The sequence below is a fragment of the Myxine glutinosa genome, chromosome 8 (genome assembly GCF_964187855.1).
Source record: "Myxine glutinosa chromosome 8, kmMyxGlut1.1, whole genome shotgun sequence".
Classification (NCBI taxonomy): Eukaryota; Metazoa; Chordata; class Myxini; order Myxiniformes; family Myxinidae; genus Myxine; species Myxine glutinosa.
This window is the reverse complement of record NC_136268.1, coordinates 72,332,719-72,345,674: the sequence shown is the minus strand read 5'-3', so window position 1 is coordinate 72,345,674 and position 12,956 is coordinate 72,332,719. Positions and strand designations below refer to the sequence as shown.

Genomic DNA, 12,956 nt, shown 5'->3' with positions numbered 1-12,956 from the left:
GGACACTGCCAGGACTTCCAGGAAAGAAGTTGGAATTTCAAACAAGGAGGATCTGGGGTGAATTAGCGGGGATAGAAAAGATCAAGGTTTTGGATGGGGGAAGATAAGAGATGGTGGTGAACAGCTGTTTTAAAGACCTGGAGGGAGGAGTGGGATTGAAGGGAGTGAGGGAGTTTGTTCCAGAGGCGGGAGAAAAGAGGAATGAAAGAGTGAAGGTGAGCAGAGAGCCGAGATTTCGGCAGTTTAACCATCAGAGGGTTGCTGGCAGATCTTGTGCGACCTGTAGGAATATTTGGGGGACAGAGCACAGAGAGAGCTGGGGGTGCAAGGCCGGAGAGGAGTCGGTAGAAGACAGAAAGACCACCTACCTGCCTGCGGTGAGTGAGTGAAAAGCCCTCAGAGATAGCTTCATCGCGGGAGATTCCAATAATTCTGAAAGCTTTGGTTTCAACAGCGTGAAGCCGAGCTAGGTGTGAGGCAGGAGCACCGGCCCATAGGGGAGAACAGTATTCCATTGAGCTGCGGATGAAAGCCTTGTATGTGGTGAGGAGCTCAGGTGTGCCGAGGAAGGACTTCGCACGACGGAGGATGCCCAGTCGGCGACTGGCTTTGGAGGCCAGCTTGGAAATGTGGTTTTCCCAAGAAAGATCATGGCAGATAGTGAGACCCAAAATCTTGAGTGACAGAACTTCTTGGAGAGGATTGTTGAGAAAGTAGATGGGAGGGTTGTCCAGTCGATCTTTTCGGAGAGACATAGTAAGAGTGTGAGATTTGTCAGGATTGAAAGACATGTTCCACTTGTTTGACCAGTCTGTGATTTTGTCCAGGTCGTCAGAGAGTGAGGAGGCAGCAGACTGCCGATCTGAGGGAAGAGGAATGGAGCGGCAGAGAGTGGAGTCATCAACAAAGAGATAGAGAGGATTTTCGAGAGAGTCAGAGAGATCATTGATGAAGACCAGAAAAAGCACGGGGCCCAGAACACTGCCTTGGGGAACTCCAGCCTGAACAGGAAGAGGAGATGAGAGAAACCCATTCAGGGCCACACGTTGACGACGACTAGAGAGGAAGTCCGCCAGCCATGCGTGGAGATTTCCATGGATACCAAAGGAGGAGAGTTTGGTGAGCAGAGCGGGGTGCCAGACCGTGTCGAAGGCACGTGATATGTCGAGGGAGACAGCTCTAATTTCCTGTTTGGCATTGAGGACCTCCATCCATTGTTGAGACAGCAGAAGCAGCATGTCCAGAGTAGTGACCTGGTCTGAAACCAAATTGATGATCAGAGATCAAGCCATTGGAGAAGAGGAAAGATTTCATATCCGAAGCAATGATGGATTCCATGACTTTGCTGATAATTGGGAGAAGGCTGATTGGTCTGTAGTTGCTAGGATCTGTTTTTGCACCTTTTTTGTGCAAAGCGGTGATGTTGGCTGATTTCCAAGCAGATGGCAGTTGACCTTGAGCAAAAGAGAGGGTGAAGAGAACAGAGAGAGGGTGAGATAGAGCAGCAGAGCAGGATTTTAGGACCCGTGGGCTGATGCCGTCGGGTCCAGTTGCAGAATCAGAGTCAAGGGTTGACAGAAACTTTTCCACCTTGTCAGGAGGAAAGGACACGGAGTCCAGGAGCAGCAGGGTACGACTGGGTATGGTGGGTACAGAGAGCGATGGGTTTGGGACACAAGATTTAGAGACAAACACAGAGTTGAGGCATTCAGCTTTTTCACGTGCGGAGTCAGCTGTGTAGCCATTTGAGGTAAGGGAGGGGATGGAGGGGGAACAAACACCAGAAACGGATTTGACCAGACGCCACCAGGATTTGGAAGAGGGAGACAGATAAGAGAGTTCGGTCTTGAGAATGGAGAGATGTTGTTTCCTGGCTCTCCTGAGGGTGGACACACACTTGTTTCGGGCTTTGTGAAAGGAAATGAGATTTCCTTCCGTTGGATTTGCTTTCCAGGAGACGAAGGCAAGTTGTTTCAGGGCAACAGCCTCACCACAAGATTCCGTGTACCATGGACGGGAGGAAGGGTATGACAACTGAAGACGAGATGGGATAAATCTGTGCATGAGAGAGAGCAATTTACTTTGGAAGAATTCCCAGGATGAGTTGATGTCAGAGGTGGTAGAGATGGGAGACCAGTCCAGATGATTGATGGCTGCTTGAAGACCGTGCCAGTTGGCCTGAGTGAAATGCCAGACTCGTCGACGCTGAGCAGGCTCCCTGAGGATGGTCAGAGAGATGTCCACTTTAACAAGGACATGATCAGATGATCCGATCGGAGCAGAAGAAGAGCAGCAGACATTTTCAGGGAAGTTAGTCATAACCAAGTCCAGAAGAGAAGATGTTCCGTTGACTGAGATCCGGGTCGGGAAATTGACAGATTGTGTCAGTCCCAGTGAGTCGCAGAAGTCCTTTGCTGAGGAGCCATGGCTGGTGAGAGAGGTACCCACACCCAGCCAACTGGCATGATGACAGTTGAAATCACCACATATGAGGAAGAGAGAGTTGGGATGAGTAGATAGAAGTTGGTCCTTATCATCAGACAGCGAGATGTAGATGGAGTCATCACTGTTTGGTGGACGGTACAACACACATATGAACAAGAGGTGGGAGCGAAGGGGAAGCCGTAGCCAGAGGTATTCCTGGGGGTGAGGTGGAGAGAGTGCAGTGTAGGGCGAGTGAGGAAGAGAGTTTTTGATAAAGATAGCAACCCCGCCTCCAGGACGAGGCTCAGGTCTATCATACCGGAGGAGGGAGTAGCCCGGGAGAGATACTATGGAATCAGAGACATCATAAAGGAGGAAAGTTTCTGTTAAGCAGATCACGTCTGGTTTGACAGAAGCAACCTGTATGGAGAGATCAGTTAAGTTTGAACGAAGGCCCCGGATGTTTGAGGTCCAAACCGTTAATGAAGAGGAAGGGGGAGCATCAGATACAGAACAGGGGGGAGGAGGGGTAGGGTAAGATGTGGAAGAGGTGGAAGAGGTAGGGAGAGCTGTTGAAGGTGTGTCAGAGATTTCAGAATAGCTCGGAGAAAGGGAAGGATGGGGCGGACAAAAGGTTTGATGGTGATTGGGTGAGCCACAATGAGGTGTTATTTGAGGAGGGGGAAGAGCGAGGCAGAAGGTTGGGGGAGATGGAGGTGAGAGTTTGAAGGGGGAAGAAGCGGGGAGGACGCTTTGAGGAGGGGGAGTTAGAGGGGGGAAATTGAGAAGCAATGAGGGTGGGGAGATTTGAAGGGGAGGGGTGAGGGGGGAGTTTGGGAGGGAAGGGACAAGGGGAGGGATTTGAAAGGGATGGGATATGGGGGAGATTTGGAGGGGAGGGGTGAGGCAGGAGTCTAGGAGGGGAGGGGCGAGGGGGCGTCTTGGCGGGGAGGGGTGAGGGGGTAGTTTAGGAGGGAGGGGGCAAGGGGGGAGATTTGAAAGGGATGGGTGATGGGGAAGATTTGGAGGGGAGGGGTGATGGGGAAGATTTGGAGGGGAGGGGTTATGGGGAAGATTTGGAGGGGAGGGGTGAGATTGGATTTTTGAAAGTGTACGATTTATGGGAAACGAACATTTATTGCAAAATGAGTTTCTTGTGACCTTCGAGTTAAAAATACGTTTAAGGACGCTGGATGGAGGATGGAGTGCAGGAGAGTTTAGGGAATGTAGAAAAAAGGCACTATAGGAGATGGATATTTTTTTTGGGATGAATTGATTTGGTGAGCAAGTAGAAAGCAGCCTTTTAAAGAAGAAGAAGAAAAAGGTGTTATAAAATATGACGGAATACATAACTTGAGGGGAAAGTGTAAACATTGAAGGTTAATGAGTGAAAACTATCTGGGGAAATGGGGGAGAAACACGTGGTCGAAGAACGAACGAACGAATAAGAATGAATAAACGAATGAGAACAGAGAAGGAAATGTTTTTTTTTTTTTTTTTTTTTTTTTTTTTTTGAGTTGAGATTTACACAAGGAAGTAGGCTATGGGTGAAAAGACTGGGAATACAGAGAACGAAAGTTATTGGATCACAAACGACGGACCGCTGAGAAAAACAAAGCCTCAAGGTTGTACAGTGCACACTGTACAAGGCCTCAAGACACGACACAAATTAACACGATTTTCAATACAGGTATGAGAGATTTGCACCGAAAAATCTTCGTCGGGACACAATATACGTACAACACCATAAATAAATACAGTTTTAACGAAAATACAAATGGGAACAATCACTTAACTTCGATTTCAAATCGTTTGCGACTCGGCAAAGGCCTTGCTCGCGACACGGCAAACAGACGATTAATTTATGAAAGATAAACACCGAGAAACAACCAAAGCTGCACACAATAACTTCACACACCGAAAGATAAGTACAGTTTCGACAAAATACAATTGTGAACAGACTTAACTTCGAAAAAACGTGGAGACCTTGTGCAGCTTCGAAAATCCCTGCCGCCGTCTCCAAGATCTCGCGAGATCTCTCATCTCGCGAGGTCTAAAGGGTATAAAAGGTCTAAAGGTGAAAGGATCTAAAGTATTGAAAGGGTCTTAAAGGTAAAAGTGGTCTTAAGGGTATTGGAATCCTTTAAGGGTCTTTGGGATATTTGGGGTTCTTGGGGTCTTTGGGGTCTTTAGGGGGTGCTCAGGATCTTTTAGATCATCTGGGTCTTTTGAGTCTTCGGATTCCATGGCGTCTTTTCAGTCCTCAGTGTCTTTTGAGTCATCAGGGTCCTCAGGGTATTTTGGGTCTTTTGGGTCTTCTGGGTATTTAAGGGTGTTTCTGGTACTTTTGGTGTTAAGGGAATTTAAAGGTCTAAGGTGTCTCAGCAGTCTAAAGGGTTTGAATGGTACATTCCAATATGGTACAGTAAGTAATTAAATAGGCATATGTAATTAACATATAGTCATGACTGGAGAGATAAAATGTAAGGTTTCTTCTTCAATTAATTAAAACATTCTGGCAACCAGACCGTGTGACCAATGACGTTGAAATTGTAAACATATATTCCCTTTAATGACTAGATCATACTTGTGAAGTTTGACTTCAATATCTTAAGCGGTTTCAGAGAAACAATTATTATTTGTTCTTCAATACAACATGGCTGCCAGACCATGTGACCTATGGGGTTAAAAGTTACACCATATATTCCCCAAGGCTAATAGATTATGTGCATGAAGTTTCGCATCGATCTGGTCAGCCGTTCTGAAGAAGATTTTAAAAAGTTTTTACAGCGCAGCCCATAGGGCAAATCCGTATAGAACAGTGTTTGTCTGTCCGTATGTATGTATGTATATATGTTCCCTCAAACGTACACCAATTGGAGCTGAGGATCTGGTCACATGACAGGGGTGATGTGATATTACGGCTGTACGACGGCTGACTCCACACACCGCCATTTTGATTCCCATGCTGTTACGGCTGGACATATCGTTGAACCTGTCATGTATCCCAATCTGCATGCTCGACCTTTGTTTTTCATTCAGTGTGAAGCACAAACAAACTGATTGTTAAAATGACCATCAAATATCGAAAGCATATGCGTTAGGGTCTTCAAGCGACACAGTACATATAGGCCTTGGGCTTCATGCCTTCATAGTTCATGCCTCACCTTCAGGCCGCTTCGGACAAATTTGACCAGGTTGCTTAATACAGTAGTATTGTTTTCGTTATAATAATGTTAATAATAATAATTTAGTGAATATATTCGTCACATTGCAATTCCCGTTTTCGTCACTGCGAGGTTACTGGATTGAAGTGGTGTATGGTTCATTGTTGACTCGATGAGAAGCGGTGTTACTAATTACCGCGAGAGTGAGGAATTGGCCTCGGTTTATTTGTACAGTAACATCGTCTTTGTAATAATAATGAAGTTAATAAGAACATAATAGTAAATATAATCGTAACACTAAGCCTTTTGTCGTGATTGCAAGGTTAGTAGATTGAAGCTGTGTATGGTTGGTTCATTGTTGACTCGAAACATAAACCAGTGTCTCAATGCAATCTCTTCCCTTCCATGGTGACAGACAGCTTAGAGACTTGTAGTACTTCAAGAAAAATTAAATACTTATATTATTTGCAAACTGGTATCTCCACCCAGGTCATACTAAACTGGTATCTCCACCCAGGTATACTCTTCAACTGAAGTATCAAACAAGCCCAGCTACGCCTCTGTTAGATTTTCGGTCTTTTTTTTTTTTTTAATGTTCAGTCCAATATGGCTGCCGAACCACGTGCCCGATGACATTATAAATTTACATTCTCCTCTACAATTTTTGCACATCATGCTCAAGAAATTTCAAACCGATTGGATTAAGCATTGTACTTGTCAAATTATGACCATCGTCAATCACACATATTCCCCATGCGGAGAACTTGACAATGAGCCAAGTTTCATTTTTTTCCATGCAGCGTTTTCAGAGATTTAGAGGTCCAAATGGTTTCCTTCTTTCCAAAATGGCACGAGCCCCCACGTGCCTTATGACGTCATAATTATCACTAAAAAATATATACATGAGTAATCACATACTATGGTGAAAATTTCGTATCAATCAGACCAACAGTTGCAGAGAAAATGAATTTCATTAAAAGCCAATAAACCCGCAAAAACCATATGGAAAAATAATAAATAAACAAGAAATATGTCATGCAAAGCACAATAACTTGTGAAATGCCTAAAATACGTTGTTGGCCTATGATTACCTCAAAAATAATTGGTGGTTGGATTTAGTGACCAGATATGCAAATCCTCTTCAAATTTCAAGTTAATCAGATGAAAATTGAGGATTTTAGAAATTTGTCCTATGTTGACCTTTTGGCCTATGTTGACCTCAAAAATACTTGGTGGTTGAATTCAGTGTCCAGACATGCAAATCCTCTTAAAATTTAAAGTTAATTGGATGAAAATTGAGGATTTTACAAATTTGGCCTATGTTGACCTTTTGGCTGATGTTGACCTAAAAAAAGTACTTCGTGGTTGAATTCAGTTACCAGATATGCAAATCCTCTTCAAATTTCAAGTCACTCTGATAAAAACTGAAGATTTTAGAAATCTGGCCTATGTTGTGCTTTTGGCCTATGTCGACCTCAAAAATAGTTGGTGGTTGAATTCAGTTACCAGATATGTAAATCCTCTTTAAATTTCAAGTCAATCGGATGAAAATTGAGGATTTTAGAAACTTGACAAAGTTTATCTTTGGCCTATGTTGACCGATTCACCTTTTGACCCCAAAAACAATCTAGGCTTCTTCCTTATGACCAACTCTACCATTTGGTGATGATCGGTTGAAAATTGTGACCCGTAGGCGACTGAGACAGACAGGCAGTCAGAATAACGCACAAGACCAACCAACATAATCTTCGATTTTCACAAGTAAGAAATAATCTGAACAATAACAATAGGTTTCTCATCCCGGAAGGTTTGGAGCCCCAATAACTTCGGTTGAAGTTCATCCTGTGGTTGTCAGATGAAATTGTTGATATTTGGAATGTCAGGAGCGGTGTCGCTGAAACTAATTTTTTATATGAAAGGAAGGAAGAGAGGAAAGGGTGAGGGGAGGGGAGTGTGTGCTCAGGGTGAAGTCAAATGTATTTATTTTCGCAGATGTATTTATCCAAAAACGTGTGAAAATTTTGTTTTTGTATATCTATATAATCAGGCTTATGATGGATCTGAGGAGTACAGTTTCAAAAAGTAGAGATGAGAACATCCAACTGGGAGCACCTGCCTACCTGTTCTTGCAGTGTTGGAGAAAGCCGCCTGCCATGGTTGAAAATTTTATGCTGGATGTCAATTGTACAGAGCTTTAAGTGCAAATCAGGATCTTCTCTTTTGTATGCAGTCCATATCTGGCTACACGTTTGCATCAATGCTGAGGAGTGTGGCCACGCAGCTGGTGCAGGGCCCCCTGTAGCTTAGGGGTAGGTACCTGTAAATTTTTTCAGGATACCAATGATAACTTGTCGACTCATCGTCAAAAAATGCCACAGGATCTTCAATTTCCAACAATTTTCTCAGTTAATATGAACAGGTATAAAAAATGGGGTGGGCACAAAAGATGTCAGTATTTTTTAATGACATTTATAATTTTAGGTTTAGTTCGAGATACATTTTTCAACACGCTTGGTAACCAGTTTTCAACAGAAGAAGTGAGTGGAGCAGATCATCTGCATATACTACTGTGTTCAAAAAGTATCCGACCTTTATTTTTCGTGCGTAAAAAAAAAGAAGCTAGGGAGGCGTTGATTGGTGCACGTATGTAGGCGATCCTAATGCGCACGCGTGAATTTTTTCCCACCTGCAGAAGCTGTCATTCGACGGCAGACCGCCGATGAGTGAGGACATGTAAGTGAGCGCCATCGGATTTTCGTTTTTGACAAAATGACGGAAAAACTTGAACAACGCTACTGCATCAAATTTTGTGTAAAGCTTGGCGATTCCCAAGTGGAAACGATCCGCAAGATTCAACAGCATTCATTCCATTATGAAGGAGGATTTGGGCTTCAGGAGAATCTCACCGAAGTTCGTACCAAAGCTGCTAACGATTGAGCAGAAGCAACTCCGTTTGGAGATCGCGCAGGACATGCTGGAGACTGTGAACAGCGATCCCAGCTTCCTCAACACAGTGATCACTGGCGATGAGTCCTGGGTTTATGGGTACGACCCAGAAGCCAAGTTGCAGTTTTGATGCAAGTTTGATGAAACACAAAATTTGATGCAGTAGTGTTGTTCAAGTTTTTCCGTCATTTTGTCAAAAACGAAAATCCGACGGCGCTCACTTACATGTCCTCACTCATCGGCGGTCTGCCGTCGAATGACAGCTTCTGCAGGTGGGAAAAAATTCAAGCGTGCGCATTAGGATCGCCTACATACGTGCACCAATCAACGCCTCCCTAGCTTCTTTTTTTTTACGCACGAAAAATAAAGGTCGGATACTTTTTGAACACACTACGTATATAATATACCACCTATAAGAGCCAAGGGTGTACTTACTTTTTCCACATGCGAAATTTGCATTTATGTTTATTTAAATTACTAGGGCATGCCCGTACTATATATATATCTAAAAGTATATCCCCCCCCTCTATTTACATGAAATGGTTTGGTCCAAAGCGAACGGCTTGCGAGTACGGTGACAATCCCCCCCCTCTATTTACATGAAATGGTTTGGTCCAAAGCGAACGGCTTGCGAGTACGGTGACAATCCCCCCCCTCTATTTACATGAAATGGTTTGGTCCAAAGCTAACGGCTTGCGGAGTTTGGTAAAGAATAAGAAATCGCCATCGCGTGCACAAATGCGCAGGAAAGCAAATGAATCGCAAATTAGTTTTAATTAGTTTTAAAACATAGTTTAACGCCCGAGCGAGTTTAACGCAATCGCAAATCGCATCGCAAAGCGAAAGAATCGCAAATTAGTTTTAATTAGTTTTAAAACATAGTTTAACGCCAACATAGCGCCAACATAGTTTGCCGACGGGAAATAAATGAATACGCTCTCAAATGTGCCGTCCGAGGCAGAGTCTGTTCGCCACGTTCGGCACACGTGATAGCTCGCTGCTCTCTGATTGGTTGAATCGTTTTTTGGACATAGCTCGGTAACTACTTGTCCGATTAATATGAAACCTTGAAAAGGCACATCCTCGGGTCCCCAGCAATATACCTGGCAAGTTTAAAGTATATCGGACCGGTAGTTGTCGAGAAACAGCGGTCACAGACAAACATACATACATACATACATACAAACATACAAACATACAAACATACACACAGAGATTACTGGAATTATAGATAGACTAGGGCATGCCCGTACTATATATATATCTAAAATTATATCCCCCCCCCCCCCCTCTATTTACATGAAATGGTTTGGTCCAAAGCGAACGGCTTGCGAGTACGGTGACAATCCCCCCCCTCTATTTACATGAAATGGTTTGGTCCAAAGCGAACGGCTTGCGAGTACGGTGACAATCCCCCCCCTCTATTTACATGAAATGGTTTGGTCCAAAGCGAACGGCTTGCGAGTACGGTGACAACCCCCCCCCCCTCTATTTACATGAAATGGTTTGGTCCAAAGCGAACGGCTTGCGGAGTTTGGTAAAGAAATCGCCATAGCTCGGTAACTACTTGTCCGATTAATATGAAACCTTGAAAAGGCACATCCTCAGGTCCCCAGCAATATACCTGGCAAGTTTCAAGTATATCGGACCCGTGGTTGTCGAGAAACAGCGGTCACAGACAAACATACAAACATACAAACATACAAACATACAAACATACACACAGAGATTACTGGAATTATAGATAGATACAATGGACTACAAAATGTAAATGTTTCATGATATTTGTTATATTATATCACCTTTATCTATCAATATTGTTGAAATGAAGATCAAATAGCTGTATGTTGAAATATGTTGAAAAAGTCCAAACTTTACATGGGGTGTACTTACTTTTTCACGTGACTGTATATATATATGTATGTATGTATGTATGTATGTATGTATGTATGTATGTATGTATGTACAGTGCATTCAGAAAGTATTCAGACCCCTTCACTTTTTTCACATTTTGTTATGTTACAGCCTTAAGCTGAAATCGTTTAAATTCATTTTTTCCCTCATCAATCTACACTCAATACCCCATAATGACAAAGAGAAAACAGGATTTTAGAAAGTTTTGCAAATTTATTAAAAAGAAAAAACTGAAATATCACATTGACATAAGTATTCAGACCCTTAACTCAGTACTTAGTTGAAGCACCTTTGGCAGCGATTACAGCCTCGTGTCTTCTTGGGTATGACGTGACAAGCTTTGCACACCTGGATTTGGGGATTTTCTGCCATTCTTCTCTGCAGATCCTCTCAAGCTCTGTCAGGTTGGATGGGGACCGTCGGTGGCCAGCCATTTTCAGGTCTCTCCAGAGATGTTCAATTGGGTTCAGGTCAGGGCTCTGGCTGGGCCATTCAAGGACCTTCACAGAGTTGTCCCTAAGCCACTCCTGCATTGTCTTGGCTGTGTGCTTCGGGTCATTGTCCTGTTGGAAGGTGAACCTTCGGCCCAGTCTGAGGTCCTGAGCGCTCTGTTTCAGGTTTTCATTAAGGATATCTCTGTACTTTGCTCCATTCATTGTTCCCTCAACCCTGACCAGTCCCCCAGTCCCTGCTGCTGAAAAACACCTCCACAGCATGAAGCTGCCACCACCATGCTTCACCGTTGGGGTGGTATTGGGCAGGTGATGAGCGGTGCCTGGTTTCCTCCAGACATGACGCTTAGAATTGAGGCCAAACAGTTCAATTTTGGTTTCATCAGACCACAGAATCTTGTTTCTCACAGTCTGAGTCCTTTAGGTGCTTTTTTGCAAAGTCCAAGCGGGCTTTCATGTGTCTTTCACTGAGGAGAGGCTTCCGTCTGGCCACTCTGCCATAAAGCCCAGATCGGTGCAGTGTTGCAGTGATGGTTGTCCTTCTGGAAGTTTCTCCCATCTCCACACAGGATCTCTGGAGCTCAGCCAGAGTGACCATCGGGTTCTTGGTCACCTCTTACCAAGGCCCTTCTCCCCCGATTGCTCAGTTTGGCCATGCGGCCAGCTCTAGGAAGAGTCCTGGTTGTTCCAAACTTCTTCCATTTAAGAATTATGGAGGCCACTGTGCTCTTGGGAACCTTCAATGCAGCAGAATTTTTTTTGTAGCCTTCCCCAGATCTGTGCCTCGACACAATCCTGTCTCTGAGCTCTGCAGGCAGTTCCTTTGACCTCATGGCTTGGTTTTTGCTCTGATATGCATTGTCAGCTGTGAGACCTTATATAGACAGGTGTGTGCCTTTCCAAATCATGTCCAATCTATTGAATTTGCTACAGGTGGACTCCAATCAAGGTGTAGAAACATCTCCAAGATGATCAAGAGAAATGGGAGGCACCTGAGCTAAATTTCAAGTGTCATCGCAAAGTGTCTGAATACTTATGTCAATGTGATATTTCAGTTTTTTCTTTTTAATAAATTTGCAAAACTTGCTAAAATCCTGTTTTCTCTTTGTCATTATGGGGTATCGAGTGTAGATTGATGAGGGAAAAAATGAATTGAAACGATTTCAGCATAAGGCTGCAACATAACAAAATGTGAAAAATTGAAGGGGTCTGAATACTTTCTGAATGCACTGTGTATATATATATATATGTGTGTGTGTGGAATACCCCTTGGTCTCTTCCAGTGGTCTATACGTGCACGTGGTGTGTATGTGCATATTGGTAAAATTATTGAGCTCTTCCACGTTTAATTCCTGAAATATTTCATGAAACCTCTTTCGCCATTTTTTATCCAAACCTTTCTTTGTGGAGATTTTTTTTTCATTGCACACTTCAATTGGAGGCAATAATGCAAATTTTGGAAGTTTTTGTGCATGGGGTGCAACAGAGGCCGCACCCCATACAAGGCTTTCATCCTCAGCTCAATGGAATACTGTTCTCCCCTATGGGCTGGTGCTCCTGCCTCACACCTAGGTCGGCTTCACGCTGTTGGAACCAAAGCTTTCAGAATCATTGGAATCTCCCGCGATGAAGCTAACTCTGAGGGCCTTTTACTCACTCACCGCAGGCAGGTTGGTGGTCTTTCTGTCTTCCACCGACTCCTCTCCGGCCTTGCTCCCCCAGTTCTCTCTGTGCTCTGTCCCCCTAATATTCCTACAGGGTCGCACAAGATCTGCCAGCAACCCTCTTATGGTTACACTGCCAAAATCTAGGCTCGCTGCTCACCTTCACTCTTTCATTCCTCTTTTCTCCTGCCTCTGGAACAAACTCCCAAACTCTCTTCAATCCCACGCCTCCCTCCCGGTCTTTAAAACAGCTGTTCACCACCATCTCTTATCTTCCCCCATCCAAAACCTTGATCTTTTCTACCCCCACTAATTCACCCCAGATCCACTTTTTTGAAATTCCAACTTCTTTCCTGGATGTCATTGCAGTGCCCATATATTTTATATCT

At 43.9% G+C, this 12,956-nt stretch overlaps 1 protein-coding gene across 4 annotated transcripts in view; it reads left to right on the top strand.

Annotated features, from left to right (window-relative positions):
- Positions 1-12,956, top strand: part of LOC137415012 (receptor-type tyrosine-protein phosphatase kappa-like) — a 566,119-nt gene that overhangs the window by 266,040 nt on the left and 287,123 nt on the right. The window lies entirely within an intron of this gene.